Source organism: Lathyrus oleraceus, chromosome 5 (genome assembly GCF_024323335.1).
Source record: "Lathyrus oleraceus cultivar Zhongwan6 chromosome 5, CAAS_Psat_ZW6_1.0, whole genome shotgun sequence".
Lineage (NCBI taxonomy): Eukaryota > Viridiplantae > Streptophyta > Magnoliopsida > Fabales > Fabaceae > Lathyrus > Lathyrus oleraceus.
In genome coordinates, this window is record NC_066583.1 from 256,645,646 (window position 1) to 256,666,422 (window position 20,777).

A 20,777-nucleotide genomic window follows, 5' to 3' on the forward strand; every position below is an offset into this window, starting at 1 on the left:
ATGTCTAGCTTATCCATAGCTTGATGATCATGAATTTACCGCTACAGCCATTTTTTACCAAGTACATGGACATACCAAGTTCCTAACATTTGAGGAATACTGTGATATCTAGTTAATCTATTTCCAATTTGAATATGCATGAAACGAAGAAAATGATACAAAGAAAAAAATAGTATAGTTGCTACCATGGAGGGCACGATTAGCATGCCACACAGGGCATCTAGCGCGGTTTGATGCAAGAGTGGGCTAAAAGCCACCCAATGCACCTAACACAACTTGGTTACATAGGTGGGTTAAGCGAGAAACATGGGGCTGTGTCAGGACATCTTTTTTCAAAACTCATTATTTTATTGCCTAAGGACAAACAAATGTTTTCTACAAGGGGTGGAAAACAAAGATGATCCAAGTCAAACCTATACATGTTTTTTTTAAGTTAAGTGTAAAATTATGTCAATGTTTGATTTTTTTTAAAAAGTACTACTAGAGGAAGTTTGTCTACATATGATCTGAATAGTAAAAAATGCATGGAATCATCAATGACAGGTTAGCGAGAGAAGGTCAAAGAACATAATGCATGAGAAAAGGTTTTGTTCTCTTTAAATGTTTCATTCATAATTAATTCCTAACTATCTGTGAAACATGGCATGCTTATGAATTCTTTGCCTTATTCAAATTTTTATTTTTCTCTTATTTATAGAAAACACATAGATATAGGTCAGGAATCTTAAGGCATACCCAAGTAAAATGTATGCAACCTCATGTTTTACTTAAATACCGAAAGTAGACATGCATACTAATTATGTAGACTTTGGATGATTCTTACTAATGACTTGATGTATTTGAAAGTCATGGATATGATTAAGGCATTGTTTGTTTGAGTGAAAATCTACTTGACTTAAAAATCCTACTTTGTAAGGGTGAAAATCCTTTGACAAACCCTTTTGAGTTGTACAATCAAAATTTATTTTGTTCTTTTAAAGTTACAACTATTAGTCAAATTTAAAAAGAAAAAGTAATGTTCACTACCTTATCTTAAGGATATGAGAGCAAGCATAAGCAAGGGTATTAAAAAAATGAATGTTAGGGAGAAAAATAAAAAGGAAATGTTTTCAAGGGTAAACTCAAGTAGTACTGGTGCAATGAAAAGAAACAAAAATACTTCAGTACAAACCAATGTCAAAAAGAAAAGGTCAAACATGCAAAACAAAAATGTAACCAAAAGGAAATGGTTGTAAGAAAGTGGAAACAAAGAAAGAGAAATACGTGAAAAGAAATATGTTATGCTCTCTTGTCTTTAGGCTTTTAAATCCAAAGAAAAACCATATTTTTTGTAATCTCAATCACGTTACAACCTAAAATAAAGACCTTAGTGACCAATGATTGATGATATATCTTGTGAAAATGCTTAGAATTAATACAAAGTATTACTATAGTGTATGCGTTGTCTGAATTTTTGAGAAAAACACTAAACCATTGAGAGATACCCAATGAGATCATGATTCTGATGAATAAGCAACTATTGAATTAGACATCCTTTAAAAATCTTACTTTGGTCAAGCAAATTGTTCATCGATATCCTATAGTTTATATATAGTCATGATATTGATTATGAAGTTGCATTTAAAAAGAATGTCGTGTCATAAAAATAATTTCAAAACTCTTGACTCAAAGTCGGCCCACATGTCAAAAGAAACATGCATCTAATAATATTTATGACACATCTGATAATTTTTGTTTGAGGACAAACAAAAAGTTAAGTTGAGGAGAGTTGATAAGTTCTATATTTATGTTAAATATGTCATCACTTATTGACTTATTTCACAAGCAACTGTCTCAAAAAACCCCTAATTATCTATGAAAAGTGAGAACCACCTGTTTGAGATTTTTCATGTATGCATTAATCAAAAATAGGTGAAAATAACAGGAAAACCTTGATTCAACATGCAGAAAACAGGCCAAAGCAAAACCCTAAAGAAACTAGGCTCTCTAGGCCCAACATAGTAGTGTTAATTGCAGGATGGCATGGGCAGATGTCACAACCAGATGCAACTGCTTCATGGGGAAACAGAGGCTAGTTCGCAGTTCGAGAGGTAGTTGATGGCCGAGTAAAGGCGACGAAGGACACATTGAAGACAAGAAAGCATTGCTTGTTGAGGAATAAAATCTGGTTATGGCAAAGTTGGCATAGTAGGGTAGGCGCACTAACCACAAGGACGATGCGCCTATCGAGAGCCTCATAATTTTGCCTAAAAAAGAAAGTTCCAGTTAAATTCAAAGGGAGTTTCGGTGGATCGAGGTAGTACATAATTTTAGTAGGTTCAATTTGGTCTACAACATAACAATAAGAGAAGAGGTTTGAAGGCAGAAGCATTACTCAGATGATAGGTCATATCACACTTCCTAGGTCGGCCTCCCTGAGTTATCCACTGTTATGTTAATTATGAGTAAATGTATCTAAAATTCTCTTTTTTAGGTTAGATGTGATCCTTATATTCATGTACTAAATAGATCATGGAATTCTATGTAGTTCTACTCATTCTATAATATTGATGACTCTTTAATCCTAATGTTTGATTTAACTTTGCAACCTAAAACATGTTTTCATGGTGTGACTCGAAATCGAAAGGTGTTTTTCATTACTAGATCCAAGATAATCATCTATTCGATGTTAACGCATATAGATAGAGTTGTGTTTAATATCCGCATGTACTATAGCAGGATCGGTGTGGAATATCTATCTATTACGACTGTTGGAACTTAATGCTCTGTATTGGTTAATAGTTTGAGGTATCGACTATTAGGTAATACATTGATCTCACTATGTGGAGTTCAAAAGGAGATACGAATGAGGGTAACATATGGTAATATTATTAGTTGAGTAAAGGAGGATATTACTGGCCTATGGATGTGCATTATAGATATGTAATAACAAAATCTACCCCTAACAAGCTTTATTACTATTAACACTAAAATCTCCATTTTACTTTCTGCCATTTATTTTATGGTATTTACTTTTACGATTAACAACCAATACACAACCGTTTTCTCTACTTAAAATATTAAAATTTGTTGAACGATCTTTAAAACCACCGGTCTCTATGGATATGATAATTGTAAAACTTACTTTTTCAGCTATTGCAACAAACCATTTGTACAACCTAGGTTAGTTTTACCTGGGCCCCGTAGTGGATGCAAATTGTAGTTGCAAAGTGTACAATGAAGGTTGGAGATAGTCAACTTACACATGGATGATGAGATACTTTGTATGTGTATGTTTGGATTTTGTGGAATTCATATCCGCTCTCAAATTATGGGATTAGGATATATATAAGAGTCTCTCGAGGCTTCTTCAGCCCAATACCAGTCATCCCCTTTCCGGAGAACACATGGCCTTATGGTGGAGCGGTTTCTCGCTTTCTATGAGAAATGGCCTTCTCCCTATGACCTGGTAATGGCCGTTTGTTCTTTCCCACGACCCTAAAGTTACGTACATGCTAAAATCAGTGAATAGTCGTGGGTTCAGGCACCCATTCCCTATCGCATAGTCAACCCTGATTCGGGAGACCAAACCAATATCAGTGTAGTTCATTCAAGCTTTTATCATGGACCATCCTCTTTTTTGCCCAATAAAGTTATCCCAGTATAATAGTTTAGAAACTTTTTTTATTCTTATTCGGTTTACCATTGTCTATAATTTCATAGAAATAATAGATGAACATGAACGATTAAGGTTCAATATAGTATTCAAACATGCATTTTTTTCATTGAAAGAATGACAATTGTTGCATTACCATCATACATAATTTGAATTAGGGCAAACATCTAGTGTCGAAGGTTCTGAGCACGAGTCGGGATTGTCATCTCAGATTCATGGTTCTCAATCTCAAGGAATATCTGATTTTTGTGGTCAGCCATATACACCTACTGATGTTCCAACTCTTGCACCAGAAGGATATCTTGGGGGACCATAAAAAATATCATTGTTTTTGTTCTTTTCAGACCATATTGCTCCTTACTTATGGAACTGGGAGTTATATATTTAATTACACTTTATAAAATTTAAAATGAAATTAAGCGCATATATATATATATATATATATATATATATATATATATATATATAGAGAGAGAGAGAGAGAGAGAGAGATTAGTTACATGTACAAATTCCTTTTTGGAGTACTACGAGACACATTAACGTATCAATCATTGTAGGAAGATATCAACATTTATACAACCTAAGGAATCATGGTTTCCAGGTGTAGCGGTAAACTCATGACCATTAAACTATGGATAAACTTGACGTCAATAAAACCAGAGTCGTCGCCGCACTTTTATTGTTTCCAAAGGAAATGGGAAAAGTACGAACAAAACCCAAATATAAGAAGTTTTCAAATCAAAACTAATAAAATGCCAGAGATTACAGGTAAGGGGGTTGGTTACACAGAGGGAAGGTGTTAGCACCCAAAGTGTCCTAAGTACTCATAGGGAGCCCTTTTTTATGTGTGCATGTGTTTTTGGTATAAAAGATGTTTGGGGAAATAGAGTATGGGGATTAGAAAAGAACGAATGATATTAACGAATGATATTAACTTGGTAAAAGTCCTCCTTTGACCAATTTGAGTTATGATCCATTCCTCTCCCTCTTCATCTAATTCCCCTTCTTTATGCATTCATTTCATTTGGCCTATGACATCTCAAAATCCTAAGGCTAGTTGATTGCAAAATAAGCATAAGTATGAATGAGATTAAGCCACCTCTTTTGCATATTATTTTTGTGTGTGGTATGTTTCATGAGCATAGTCCATTATACTATGTCTCTAACATGCATTAACACCAAAATTCTATTGTCAGGCCTCAAATAGTTGTGACTTCTACATAAGTCAAATAACAATTGCTTAACATAGCGCTAAATTTTTGACACAAAAGGCATAGCATTCTAGTTAGTGAGATTGTAAGTCTCCCCTCTTTCATGGTATTGTGTGGAAACCTGGCCTTTGTTCCTTCCTTTGGAATATGTCTTGGCTCAAGGATCCATGCTTGTGATAAGTGGGTTGAGTGTTTTCCAAAGAATGACTTAAAAAATAAAGAAAGCAAAAGAAAAACAATACTAACTTCTAACTTATTAACAATTAACATTTAATTTCAAGTCCTTTATTTTAATGCACTTTAATTTTTAAGTTCTATTAATTTGCCATTATTCATACGATTCTAATTGTTTATATTAATGCCTTTTCACTTTGTCCATTTGGACCATATTGTGTGATATATCTTGTTTGTGTATATTTTGTTTGTTTGTGTGGTCTTTGACCATTGATGTACATAATAAGAAACAAAAAACCCTAAAAGACTATTATGTAGACTGTTGACTTGATCTTGGACAATTGGACTTAGAATTTTGGCAACATTCCTATGCTAAAGTACTTGGCCAATGCCAACTTTTATGAAACCAAGTGCTTGCAATTTGAAACTTCATCTGATACATCTTTGAAGATCCCTTTGAGTTCATCTGCAACATGATCATTATGAAGTTGTTATTTTGAACCTGTGACTTGTGGAATTCATCTGCTACATGAGCTAATTTGAAGAAGATCATGGAGTGGCTAAGCTTGGATGTGGCTATCTATATTTGATGCCTTGCTCTTCAAGATTGATATAATATGCATTATGTGTTGCTTGACTCTAAATGTCCAAGGGAATTTGGGTTTCTATATCACATTCCTGTCTATTAAATTGCTACCCATTGGTCATATCTTTTCAACTCTTAACTTTTAATTTTTTGCATAGGATTAGTCTCTTCATCTCCTCCGTACTTCTTTAATTTCAAAATCTCTCCCTCCTTTTAAAAATTCTTCTTTACTTGAACTAGTTTTATTTTAAACTTTGACCACTTATGCCATTGCATTTTCAAACTTCTTTTCTTAATAAAACTTGTAAATAGACTTAATTATACTTGACCTAAACTTTCAAAAAACCAAAAAGAACTAACTCATTCAAAAACCATTTTTAGGCCTTTGTGCCTTTCAAACTTAATTTTTGTTAAAAACAATGCATCCACTTTGAAATTTACACCACAAACTACGAGGTTTTGATCCCTCATTTTTATGTTGGTACGTAGGGACAAGTCCGAAGGTCTTGTCAAACACAAAAAATATAATTAATGAACTCTTTTATCATCCCCCCATTCTATTTGTTTGTAAACATCACTTTGTACAAAATACATATGCACACAAAAAAGGGCTCCCTATGAGTACCTATGACACTTTGGGTGCTAACACCTTCCCTCTGTGTAACCAACCCCCTTACTTGTAATCTCTGACATTTTATTAGTTTTTATTTGAAAACTTCTTACTTTTGGGTTTTGTTCGTACTTTTCCCTTTTCCCATGGAAATAACAAAAGCGTGGTGGCGACTCTGGTTTTATTGATGTCTAGCTTATCCATAGCTTAATGATCATGAATTTACCGCTTCAGAAATTAAGTGGCGACTCGGCTGGGGAGTAGTCTCCAGTGGGTTTAGCCTACTTTTTGTGTGTATATATTTGTATATATGTGATGTATGTTTGTTTTTATGATATAATATGCTTGTTGTGCTTGGTGATCTCTGAGTGGTGAGATAAGTTTTAACCCGAACTTGAGTTCATTTAACATAGGAGGATGGTATAGTCATGTTCGACTTGTGTGGAGTAGTCCTTAACAAGTTGGCTTGAGATCCATCTGCTCAGTGGAGACCCTTCTGGATTTGGAAATGTCACACAAGTATTTATGGTTAGGCATTGTTATCTCTAATTTGGGTCCGAGAAGCTGAGGATTGTAGAACATTTACACCTCTTGGCCTATTTAGGACGTAGTGCGGAGACTGTTCAAGCGTAGACTTGATAACAGTTGTTACGCAATACTACACTCAGACGAGTTTCTCTTGAGAATATTATGGGTTGATGAGTCAGTCATCTTTACCTGTAATATACGATAGATGGAATTAAGACTCTGGGAACTTTTTAGAACATGATCTACAGGTTTTTTCCTTAATTCACTCCTTTGGGATGGTTCTTACCCAGACTCCATGCTCGTGACTCATAATAAACCCTTGATTCTTGGTTGATCCAATCAAGTCTTGTTAATATCAATGGAACTTGGGTGTTGGTAAGGTGTAAACCATAATCCACCAAAATGGATGATTGATCTTGACAATGACTTGATTCATCCCTTGACCTTTGTTTTCTTTCCTTGTGTGTGATCCCTTATTTGTGATTGTTGCATTCATGCATTCATGCGCATCATAACATTCATCATACAAAAATTTCAAGGAACTGAGGTATTATTTGCAAACATTTTCAGACCATGGATTATGGACGAAGGAACACTAAGAAGTACAGTTTCAGATGTCCCGACTTGAAAGAGTTAAGGAAGCTAGCATCTTTTGTATTAGATCCCTTGGACTTCAAACAACATCATGGGAAGCTATTGTTTGTCTTGTCTACTTATGTGGTTGAAGGACTTCTGAGTGTATTAGTGCAGTTCTATGATCCTCTCTACTGTTGCTTCACTTTCCCAGATTATCAGCTTGTGCCTACATTGGAGGAGTGTGCCCATCTCTTGGGGATACTTGTTTCTAGTAGGGTGCCTTTTAGTAGATTGGAGGAGATTCCCCAGTCTAATCTTATTGTTGAAGCTCTTCACTTGAAGAAGTCTGAGGTAGAAGCTCATTGGGTCAAGAAAGGAGGTTTATTTGGGTTGCCATCTGATTTCCTCATCAAGGAAGCTACTGCCTTTGCTCAAGCGGTGGTATGGATGCTTTTGAAGCTATCTTTGTGTTGCTCATCTATGGATTAGCTTTATTCCCTAACATTGACGGTTTTGTTGATGTTAATGCCATTAGAATCTTCTTGATTGGGAATCTTGTGCCTACTTTTCTGGCTGATGTGTATTTCTCTTTGCATTTAAGGAATTCTAAGGGTGGTGGAACCGTTGTCTGGTGCATTCCTCTTCTGTACAAGTGGTTTATTTCTCACTTACCTCAGACACCTGCTTTTATGGAGAACAAACAATGTTTACGGTAGTCTCAGAGACTTATGTCTCTCACTAATGATGATATAATTTGGTATGATCCTTCTCTGAGAAGTTTGGAGATTATTGATTATTATGGTGAATTCTCTAATGTGCCTCTCATTGGTACACAAGGAGGAATTAACTATAACCCTGCTTTGGCTCGTCGACAACTTGGGTTCCCCTTGAAAGACAAACCTAATAAAACTTTGTTAAAAGGTATTTTCTATCAAGAGGGTAAAGATCCCCAACATTTAAAGCAGAAGATTGTACATGCTTGGCATAATGTGCATAGGAAAGGAAGATATGAGCTTGGTCTGTGCAATTGTGTAGCTTTGGATGCTTACACTCTTTGGGTGAAGAAGAGAGCTTTGGAGTTGAAGATGCCTTATCCTTGTGAGAGACATATATATATGGTTGTGGTTGAGCCATTAACTCCCCCTAACTAAGATGTAGAGGAGTTGGAAGACGCACTCACCAAGATGAAGCAAGAGAAGAACATGTGGGAAGAGCATTTCCGTGCTTTGAGCAAGAAGCATGAAGAGTTGCAGTTGGAGTCTAAGGAAAAAGATGCACTTATTGAGCTACTTGAAGACCGAGTAACAAAGAGACAGAGAGAGCCAGAGGTTTCATCTTCCTCTAGCATGCCTCAGCCTTCCGTCGCTTGGAAGAAGATTGTTGATCGACTAGTCCTCGAGAAGACTCAGATGAAGGCTTCTTTCGAGACCGAGATTCGACGCATTCGAAGGAAGTGCGTGCCTTCAGCCAGATCTTCTGACATTGTTGTTAGGGATCCTTAGGATGACTAGTCTCCTTTTCTCTTGTATTTTTTATTTTTGGTTTCTGAAGTTGTACTCAGTGTAATCCTTCCAATTATATAAATGAAAAGAGATTGTTATGGTCATACCAAATTGTTGCAATTGCTGTTAAGTATATAGATATTTGTAAATGATATAGTAAGTTCCTTGAAAATAAAAATAAACAAACAAGCATTGCATTTCATGCATCATTTGCATAAGCAGGTTTCTCTTTCTCCATATGTCTCATTGGTGTTTCTTCTGTGCTTCAGCCAAGCTGACTCATCGGTACAACACTCACGCCAATCATCTGAGAATCATGGAACATCTTGAGCAAGAGAACAGAGAGTTGAAGGACGAGATCGCTCGAATGACTGCCATGATGGAGTCAGTGTTGGCTGCTCAGAGTCAATCTTCTCTAACGCTCGCAACTCCTCCTCAGAGGACTGTTATTTCAGAGGTGGCTACCTCTACCATGCCCGCTGCTACCGCCCACTTTGCGCCTGTTATGCCTGCCGAATTCCATGGGGAATGCCGCCGAACTTCATGCCTGAAGGCTTCACGCCTATTTTTGCTTCTATGTCGACATCTAGCTCGGTCATGTTTGTGCCACCTCCCGTTGTGCACACCTTACCTCATGTAGAGGACACCATTTATCGTTCCGAGCCGTCTGAGGGTTCGGATGTTTATGAGAAAATGGACGAAATGAAGGATCAGTTTCTTGAGTTGTGCAAGGAATTGAAGACGTTGAGAGGTAAGGATTTGTTTGGGAAGAGTGCTACCGAGTTATGTCTGGTGCCAAATGTGAAGATTCTAGTGAAGTTCAAAGTGCCTGATTTTGAAAAATACAAAGGGAACACATGTCCGCTCAGCCATCTAGTGATGTATGCCCGCAAGATGTCTACCCAAACTGACAATGATCAATTGTTGATACACTACTTCCAAGATAGTTTGACCGGTGCTACGCTCCGTTGGTATATGGGGTTGGACAGTGCAAGCATTCGCACTTTCAATGACTTGGGAGAAGCTTTTGTCAAACAATATAAGTATAATGTGGATATGGCGCCTGATAGAGACCAATTGAGATCTATGTCTCAGAAGGATAAGGAGACACTCAAAGAATATGCGCATAGATGGAGAGAATTGGCTGCTCATATCACTCATCCTTTAGAGGAGAAGGAAATGACAAAAATCTATTTGAAGATCTTAAGTTCATTTTATTATGAACGTATGATTGCAAGTTCCCCCAGTGACTTTACCGAAATGGCAAATATGGGGATGAGGCTTAAGAAAGGTGTCCGAGAAGGACGTTTGTCAAAGGAGGAAGCATCATCAAGTAAGAGATATGGCAGCAGTTTTGGGAAGAAGAAAGATAGTGAAGTTAATGCAATTTCTAATGGGAGGCAGAGGAGGCCTTAGATCATAAAGAATCAACCATCCCGTCAACACGATCATCAAGTATCTTCAGTAATTCTAGTATTTTCGAATAATCAGTCAGTACCTATTCAACAAGAACAATGTCAACAGCAACAACCACAACAACGAGCAAACACCTACAACAACAACAATACCAACAATCACCAACAAAACTCTTTTGACTCGATTCCTATGACGTACGCCGAACTATACCCATCTTTGGTTCTCAAGAACCTACTCCAACCAAGAAACCCTCAACAAATTCCAGAACCGCTTCCATGGTGGTACAAGCCTGAACTCCGTTGTGCTTTTCACCAAGGAGCACCTGGACATGACATTGAGAACTGATATCCGCTCAAGTATGAGGTTCAGAAGCTGATAAAGAGTGGAATGGTGTCCTTCGAGGACCGTGCATCCAATGTGAAAGCAAATCCATTGCCCGCTCATGGGAATTCTTCTGTTAATATGGTGGACGGTTGTCCTGGGGAGTTTAAAGTGTTTGATGGTCGTTTTATTCGGAGGTCCTTAGTGGCAATGCATAAGGACATTTATATGGTGAGTGATTGTGAGCACGACCATGATGGTTGTGCTATCTGTAGTGTCAAACCGAGAGGTTGTGAGGTTGTGAAAAGGGACATCCGGCGGTTGATGGATGAAGGCATGATTCAAATTGTTCAATCCCGTCATGTAGATGATGATGTGAATGTCATAGTGCCCGTTTTCAAGAATCCCGAGAGAGTGGTGATTCAATACGACACCAGTAATAGTAACGGTGTCAGCAACAGATCGGTATCGTCGTTGGTCATATGGTTAGCGGGTCCAGTCCCGTATTCATCCGATAAAGTTGTTACGTATTAGTACAATGCAACAATGATGAAGGATGGTCAAGAGGTCCCGTTGCCTACGACCAACTCTGTAGTGAGCATTGCGGATGTTACCAAGGTGACCCGAAGTGGTTGTGTGTTTGGGTCGGTGTTCCCAAAAGATAAAGAAGAATCAACTGTCAGTAAGAAAGTGGAAGTGCCTGTTGTAGATCCGGTTAGTGCTTCAAAAGGTCAATCTGGTGAATCCGGCAATTTGAAGGCTAATGATGATGATGAGGTACTTCGTCTGATCAAAAAGAGCGATTTTAATGTGGTGGAGCAGCTGCTCCAAACCCCCCTCAAAAATTTCAGTATTGTCTCTGCTTATGAATTCAGAAGCGCACAGAGAAGCACTACGAAAAATCCTTGAGCAAGCATTTGTGGAACATGATGTTACGGTGGATCAATTCGATCATATAGTAGCTAACATCACTTCCTATAAAAATCTTAGTTTCTGTGATGAAGAACTCCCTAAGGAGGGTAGGAATCATAATTTGGCTCTGCATATCTCCATGAGTTGCAAAGATGATGCTTTGTCCAATTTGCTTATTGACACCAGATCGTAACTGAATATGCTGCCAAAGTCAATTCTGTCAAAGTTATCATATCAAGGAGCGCCCATGAGGTATAGCAGTGTAATCGTCAAAGCTTTTGAAGGTTCATGCAAAATAGTGATTGGTGAAGTGGACCTTCTAGTGAAGATAGGTCCGAGTGATTTTCAGATTACTTTTCAAGTAATGGATATCCACCCGGACTACAGTTGTATGTTGGGGAGGCCATGGATCCATGAGGCGGGACCTGTTACCTCCACATTGCATCAGAAGCTCAAATTTGTAAAGAATGGAAAGCTTGTTGTTATTGGCGGGGAAAAGGCGTTGTTAGTTAGCCACCTGTCATCTTTCTCTTATGTTGAAGTTGAGGATGAGGTTAGAACTCCGTTCCAAGCCTTATCTATTTCTGCTGAAAAGAGAGTTAGGGCACATATGTCCTCATTGAAAGATGCAAGGAAGATTGTGGAAGAAGGCAATGTTGGTCAGTGGGGGCACATGGTAGAGGTCTCCGAAAACAAAGGTAGAACCGGTTTGGGCTTTCAGTGAGGTTCATCAACTGCAAGGTCTGAGGATATGCAACTTAGCTTCCGTAGCGGAGGGTTCATTCATGGCAATGAACAACACTTAGTTGTTGTGCTAGAGGATGACGAAGAGGAAGACTGCACCAATTTTGTGACGCATGGAAAGGCTTACAACAATTGGATTGTTGTTGATATTCCTGTTATTTTGCATCGATCTAAGTAATTGCTTTTATATGTTTTAAAAAAATCATTCTCATATGCCTAAGGGAGAAGTGAACATTATTTGAGCATTTTGAAATTGATCATTAATAAAATTAATTTTATTCATCCACATCTATGATGTTTTATTTTTACTTTTTGCTTTATTCTGAAAATGGTAATCACAAAAAAAACATAAAAAAACAATATAATTGTCCATCTGCATAATATTTAGTCACAAATTCACTTCTCTAAAATCAAAATATCAAATCATTATACAGGTTGGTTTCTAACCCCATTGAATACAATGATCCTTCTCCTTCTCCAAATTTTGAATTCTCTATAATTGCGGCCGAGGAGAAAAGTGATGAAGAAGTGAGTGATGAATTATCTCGTCTTCTTGAGCATGATGAAAAGACCATTCAGTCGTTCGAAGAGCAGATTGAGTTAGTCAACTTGGGTTCCGAGGATGAGGTGAAGGAAGTCAAGATTGGGTCTCGATTGTGTCCAGATGTTAAGAAGGGGTTGATTGATCTTCTTCGAGAGTATTCAGATGTGTTTGCTTGGTCCTATTAAGACATGTCTGGTTTGGAGTCTGAGATCGTGGAGCATAAATTGCCGTTGAAGCCAGAATGCCCGCTAGTCAAGCAAAAGTTGAGGAGAACGCATCCTGATATGGCAATGAAGATCAAAGAAGAAGTGCAGAAGCAGATTGATGTCGGTTTCCTTGTGACCGCCAAGTATCCGCAATGGGTGGCCAATATTGTGCCTGTGCCGAAGAAAGATGGAAAAGTCCGCATGTGTGTTGACTATAGAGATTTGAATAAAGCCAGTCCGAAATATGATTTCCCTCTACCACACATTGATATGTTGGTAGACAATACTGCTAAATTCAAGGTCTTTTCATTTATGGATGGATTTTCCGGATATAATCAGATCAAGATGGCACCCGAAGATATGGAGAAGACCACATTCATTACACCTTGGGGAACATTATGTTATAGAGTGATGCCTTTCGGTTTAAAGAATGCTGGTGCAACTTACCAAAGAGCAATAACTACTCTTTTTCATGATATGATGCATAAAGAGATTGAAGTTTATGTCGATGACATGATTGCTAAATCTATTGATTAAGAGGAACATGTTGAGCATTTGTTGAAGCTATTCCAGCGCTTGAGGAAGTATAAACTCCGCTTGAATCCCAATAAGTGTACTTTTGGTGTTCGTTCTGGTAAGTTGTTGAGTTTTATTGTCAACGAGAAGGGTATTGAGGTTGATCCTGCCAAGGTCAAAGCAATACAAGAGATGCCTGCGCCCAAAACTGAGAAGCAAGTCAGAGGTTTTCTCGGTCGTTTGAATTATATCTCAAGATTCATTTCACACATGACTGCCACATGTGCGCCTATATTCAAGCTTCTTCAGAAAGATCAATCTTGTGATTGAACTGAAGACTACCAGAAAACTTTTGACAGTATCAAGGAATATTTGCTTGAGCCTCCGATTTTGTCTCCGCATATGGAAGGAAGACCATTGATCATGTGTTTAACTGTGCTTGAAGATAGTATGGGTTGTGTTCTAGGTCAGCAAGATGAGACTGGAAAGAAAGAATTCGCGATTTACTACCTCAGTAAGAAGTTCACCGGCTGTGAAACTCAGTATTATATGCTTGAGAAAACTTGTTGCGCATTGGCTTGGGCTGCTAAGCGTCTGCGTCAGTATATGCTGAATCATACCACTTGGTTGATATCCAAAATGGATCCAATCAAGTATATATTTGAGAAGCCTTCTTTAATTGGGAGAATTGCCCGTTGGCAGATGTTGTTATCAGAGTATGACATCGAATACCGATCTCAGAAAGCGATCAAAGGTAGTATCTTGGCTGACCATTTGGCTCACCAACCAATTGAAGATTACCAGTCAGTGCAGTATGATTTTCCTGATGAAGAGATCTTGTACTTGAAAATGAAAGATTGTGATGAACCATTGCTTGAAGAAGGGCTAGAACCTGGTTCCCATTGGGGCATGGTATTTGAAGGAGCTGTTAATCAATATGGAAATGACGTTGGGGCAGTGATCATTACTCCTCAAGGCACGCATCTACCACTTACAGCTAGATTGACTTTCAAGTGTACAAACAATATGGCAGAATATGAAGCCTGCATTATGGGGCTCGAAGAAGCCATTGATCTCATAATCAAGTATTTAGATGTCTTCGGAGATTCCACTTTGGTTTTAAATCAGATCAAAGGTGAATGGGAGACGAATCAACCTGGTTTAATACCGTATAGAGATTATGCGAGGAGGATTTCAACTTTCTTTACAAATGTTGTGTTTCATCATATCCCTCGAGATGAGAACCGGATGGCAGATGCTCTTGCAACATTGGCGTCAATGATTGTAGTGAAGTATTAGAATGAAGTTCCCAATTTGACTGTGATGCGTCTTGATAGACCATCTCATGTGTTTGCTGTTGAAGAGGTCAAAGACGAGAAGTCGTGGTATTATGACATCAAATGTTTCCTTCAAAGTCAGATTTACCCGTCTGGGGTATCTTTGAAAGATAAGAAGACCTTAAGAAGATTAGCCGGCAATTTCTACTTGAATGGTGATGTACTGTACAAGAGAAACTTCAACATGGTTCTGCTCAGATGCGTGGATAGACACGAAGCAGACTTGTTGATGACTGAAGTGCATGAAGGCACCTTTGGTACTCATTCCAATGGACATGCAATGGCAAAGAAGATGTTGAGAGCAGGTTACTATTGGCTGACAATGGAATCTGACTGTTACAAGTTTGTGAAGAAATGCCACAAGTGTCAAATATATGCAGATAAGATTCATGTTCCTCCGACACTGTTGAATGTTATCTCTTCCCCATGGCCTTTCTCCATGTGGGGAATTGACATGATTGGGATGATTGAGCCCAAAGCTTCGAATGGACATCGTTTCATTTTAGTGGCAATTGACTACTTCAAAAAATGGGTTGAAGAGGCATCGTATGTGAATGTAACCAAGCAAGTTGTTGTGAGGTTTATCAAGAATCAGATTATATGCCATTATGGTGTGCCAAGTAAGATCATTATTGATAATGGATCAAACTTGAATAATAATATGGTGGAAGCTCTTTGCAAAGACTTCAAGATTGCACACCATAATTCTTCTCCCTACAGACCCAAGATGAATTGGGTTGTTGAAGCCGCGAATAAGAATATCAAGAAGATTATTCAGAAGATGGTTGTCACGTATAAAGATTAACATGAGATGCTCCTATTTGCTTTGCACGGGTATCGTACATCCATCCGCACTTCAACAGGGGCAACCCCTTTCTCTCTTATTTATGGTATGGAAGCAGTGCTCCCCGTAGAGGTTGAGAATCCTTCATTGTGTGTGCTCATGGAAGCCAAGTTGACTGAGGATGAATGGTGTCAGAGCAAGTATGATCAACTGAATTTAATTGAAGAGAAGAGATTAACTGCCATGTGTCATGGTCAGTTATATCAGCAGAGGATGAAGAAAGCTTTTGATAAGAAGGTCAGACCTCGTGTATTCAGAGAAGGTGACCTTGTGCTCAAGAAGATTTTATCTTTCAAACCATATTCTAGGGGCAAATGAACTCCTAATTATGAAGGCTCATATGTTGTTAAGAGAGCCTTTTCAGGTGGTGCTTTGATTCTTACAACTATGGATGGTGAAGAGTTCACTCGTCCTGTGAACGCAAATGCAGTCAAGAAATACTTCGCCTAAAAAAGGAAAAGAACACCTCGCTAAGTTGAAAACCCGAAAGGGCGGCTTAGGCAAAAAAGGAGGGTCTCGGTGGGTTGAAAACCTGAAAGGGCGATCCAGGAAAAAATTAGAGACATAAAACAGAAATATTTGTCCTGATAAATTGAGTACCCCACCTTGGGGAAATTTATGCAAAAATTAGGGATTATGGCAAGTAACTGCATGTTACTGATCGTCCAGCATTGAAGAAACTTTGTTGAGCACAAGGGTTGACGGTGATTCATTATCCCCAATGACAGTCAAAAGCACAACGGACATCAAGAGATGGTAGAAGTATTAGCGGTCAATTGTATTCAATGTAACCATTTTCCATGTAAATTACCATTTTCAACTTTGTAAAGATCTATGGAGTCTTGTCATTTACAGACTACCATTCTATTAAATAAAGTTGAGCCTTTATCCAAATGTTTCTACTCTTATTTATTTCTGCCAATAGTTTTAAATTTTATTATGATCATTTTTTAATCAAAATCATTTTCTTAGACATATAAAAGCAAGAATTTTTAAGAGGCAGTTTTAAAGCAATATCAACAGCATTTCAAAAAACAGCAAGTCTTAAGTGTGGAGCTCTATGGGTTCCCCAAGAAGATAACCCTTCGAGTATCCTTAGCCGAGTTTGTTGATCTAGTTCCCCTACGGAGTGTTTGATCCCCAACGGAGCTTCTGTACTTTTCCCAGCTGAGTTGGTTGATTCAGTCCAGAGTTTGTGTGTTCCTCAGCAGGGTTGATTTTTGATTTTGATCTTCAGCAGAGTAAGATCGATTTCCCCAGTAGATCGCGTTGGTTTCTCCGCCAATAGCCATCCGACTCACTCCCAGTCAGAGTTTCCTCCTGGTTTCTGAGCAGCTATTTATGTTTATCCTCTGTATGGTTATCTCCCATTTGATATTGTGTTGACCTAAAATTCCCTGCAGATTCGATAATATTTCCTTTCCTCAGTAGATCTCCTCCTTCCCTAGATAATGTTGAGCCTTTGGGATGTTAATCTCCTTGTTCTCCGACAGTTGTATCCCTTTGTTGTGGATTGTACCGATGATTCAAATTTTTGTGACACCTTTGTATCCTTTGCGATCGTTTTGTCAGCATAATCATCATACATTTACATATACATATACACTCATATAATTTCATGGTTACATATTTTTGCATAATCATATTTGTTGATTCATTGTCTGAGATTCTTATTCTTTGTTATGGCGGTACTTCATCCCCACACAAGTTCGGTGTTTGTCCTCTCAATGATAGAAGTGTCGGCCCCTTTAGCAGAAAGATTTTAACCTTTCTCCCTTCCCCACTGAGTTATTCCCTCGTGGATGATCATTGTTTTAGTTTCCTCCCCGGTTGATTACCTGGATGGAATTACTCCCCTTGAGCTATATCCTCATTGGGTTGAGTCTTGATTGACCTTTTCTTTCTAGATCTTACCTAGATATATGTTTTTGGTCCCCTGAGAGCCTATTACCCAGTAACTAGTAATATTCTTCCCATGTTTTTCACTTTTGCCCAATACCCGGCAAGAGCAACTTTTTCTCCCTAGCGGATTCATTTTCGCGTTTCCCCAGGAAGTATATCCTTGATATGTTCATCCTAACCGATGACGGATATTTTCTTCCCTTACTTGGGTCTATCCTTGATATGTTCATCCTAACCGATGACGGATATTCTCATCCTTGGTATTCTACCCTGTAAAAAGGTTGTTGTAATCCCTATTTTGTTCCCCAGAGGGTTAATCCTTGATATGTTCATCCTAACTGATGATGGATTTCCTCCTCTTTGTGGTCTTCTACCCAGTAATCGGTAGTTGTAAATCCTACTCTTCCCCTCAACAGAGTATATCCTTGATATGTTCATCCTAACCGGTGACAAATTTTCTCTTTGATGGTCTTCTATCCAGTATTCGATAGATGTAATTCCTATTTTTTGTTTAGTTGGTTTATCCTTGATATGTTCATCTTAACCGATGATGGGTATCCTCCTTAACAATTCCCAGGAAAGACTATCCTTGATATGTTCATCTTAACCGATGACGGATTTTCTTTCCTTTGAGTCTATCCTTGATATGTTCACCTTAACCGGTGACGGATATTCTCATCTTCGGTCTTCTGCCCAGTAACTGGTAGTTGTAAATCCTATTTCTGCAGTTTTCCCCAACAAGGCTATTCTTACCCAGTAACCGGTTGTGAATATTCCCTCCTGGTGGTTCCGAGCGAGTCATCCTTGATATGTTCATCCTAACTGATAACGGGTGTCCTCTCTGTCAGACTTTTATTATCTCCTTACCCAGTAGCAGGTAGTGGATAATGAATTTCTGCTTCTCCTGTGTTGAAGTTTATTTCTTCCCCAGTTGAGTTGAGTGCGTTTTTCCTTAGTGAAATCCCTCTTCGCTGCATTGGTTCAAGAACTTCAGTTTTATCCTGATCTACTTGTAATCCCCTGCAGATGTTTTATTTCCTCAGCTGAGTCTTTCCATTTTATGGAGTTCCTCTAGTCTATCCATCAGTTTTAAGTCGTAGCCTGGCCTACGCGTAACCTTTTTATCCCCCCATAGTCTCTGTCTCCCCAGTGAGTTTTCCTCACGGAAAGCGTTATACTCCTGCGGATCTTTAGTCTCTCTGATTTCTTTTCCTTTGTGGCAACGTTTCCCCACAGAGAATTTGCTTTTTACATACATATCATATGCATCATGAGGTCTCTTAGGGACCAAAATTTGTTTCTATATGTTGTTATTTAAGCATATTCTACTGAGTCGACACGAAGACTTTAACCTTCACCTCCTCAGTTAGAATGTCCTTAAATAGGGGCAGCTGTAAGACCCCAATTTTGACCCTAAGATCCCTCATGCAATTTCATCCTATGCATTAGCATTGAGATCATACCTTGGCATCCTCCTTACCCCTCTCTCATTGGGTTTGTTTTGGGAGAGATCACCAAGCACCATGAGATTGTATCATACTTGTATATTATCATTTTACTAACCAAAATACCAAAAAAAAGTCTTTTCATTTGCCTAACTTTTGTAGGTAGGGCATGATCCTCATTGATCTATCAAGTCCATATCAAGGGTTTGAGACCCTCATGACTAAAAGAACAACCATGGATTGACCAACAAATGTTTCAAAGCATCATATATGAGTCCCAATGATCTCTACATGTTATATTGATCAAGTTTTCTTCAAGAGTTTGGAGGTGATTTGCCTTGGAAACCCTAGTTTGACTGGGTATCTTGAGTAACTTCTCCAACATGCTATCTCACCAATTGATCAAATTTCTCAATGGATACTTAAAAATTTATCATCTTATGCATATATAATCTACCATGAGCCTAGAAAGCCAAGAGAAATGAAGGTTAGCAAGTTGGTTGGTGGTGGTTGGCCAGATGAGTTCATCTGATCAAAACTAGGTCTCCCTAAACCCTATATCCTACAATTTTCACCATATGAAAGTTATTACAAGAGAAAAGTTACTCTAAATGACATTCCAACTAACTTTCATGTTGATACCTAGAGCTATTTTTTCTTGGAAAATCATTTTCTATGTTGAAACATTATAGGTCATTTTGTCTAAACCCTAATTTGAAAGTCAACTTCCCAAGGCCATAACTTGCTCAATTTTTATGAAATGAAAGATTTCCAAGTTTCACAATCAAATTCAAGATGTATAATACAACTTTTTTGTTTGGAGTAAGAGCTAATTCAACTTTTATAAGCATGTTATGAGGATACATTATAGGTCGTTTTTGACCTATACCATTGAATAAGTGATTTTCCTCAACTTCAAAAATGCATAACTCTATCATTCTAAATCCAAATTACATGCAATTGGTGACCATTTTGAAGGTCTTTAAAATAGATACAACTTTGATGAAGAGACTTTTCTCATTTGAAGCTCACATAAAAGGTTAAGCAAGGTGGAATATTGAGATATATGGCTTGACACTTAGAAACATTTTCAACATGTTGAAATTTCCAAACTTCCACCTCAAAATTCACCATGATCCAAGTTCCAAATGAAAAATTGTCCAACATCAAAGTTGTTACCCTTGATCTAAGCTTTCCAAAGAACCCAAGTTCATGCATTTTGGATAAAGTTTTCTAGGGTTGCGCATGGCTTTAACAGGTCTATATGATTGGAAGGAATCAAATGCCAAAAATCCTATTTCACATTGCCTTGAAATCCAAGCCTCATTTGAACTTCAGAAAAGTTGCAAGTGGATCCAATTGGATTGCTTCATGGGCCTGTACGCGTCCATACAAGCTTGTGCATGAAATGTCCAAATTTAGCAATTTTTCAAATGTTGAAATATCAGTCCCAATTGCTATAAATACAGGCCCTTGGAGCTCAATTCAAACAGACCTTGTGCGCCAGCTTTTCCCCCCAATTGAAACCCTCACCATTCAAAGGAAAACCTGAGAGTTTTCAACTTGAAAATTGAGTTTGAATCTCATTGTTTGGAGATTCAAAAACTCCAGGATCCAAAGCTTTGTACCATTGCCAACCCTCTTCTGCAAGCTTCTCAAATGTGATTATATCAAGTTTGAAGCAAGCAAGGTCCATTTCGGCACAACATTGAAGGTAAATTTCAGAAAACTTCTTCTCTTCGATTCTC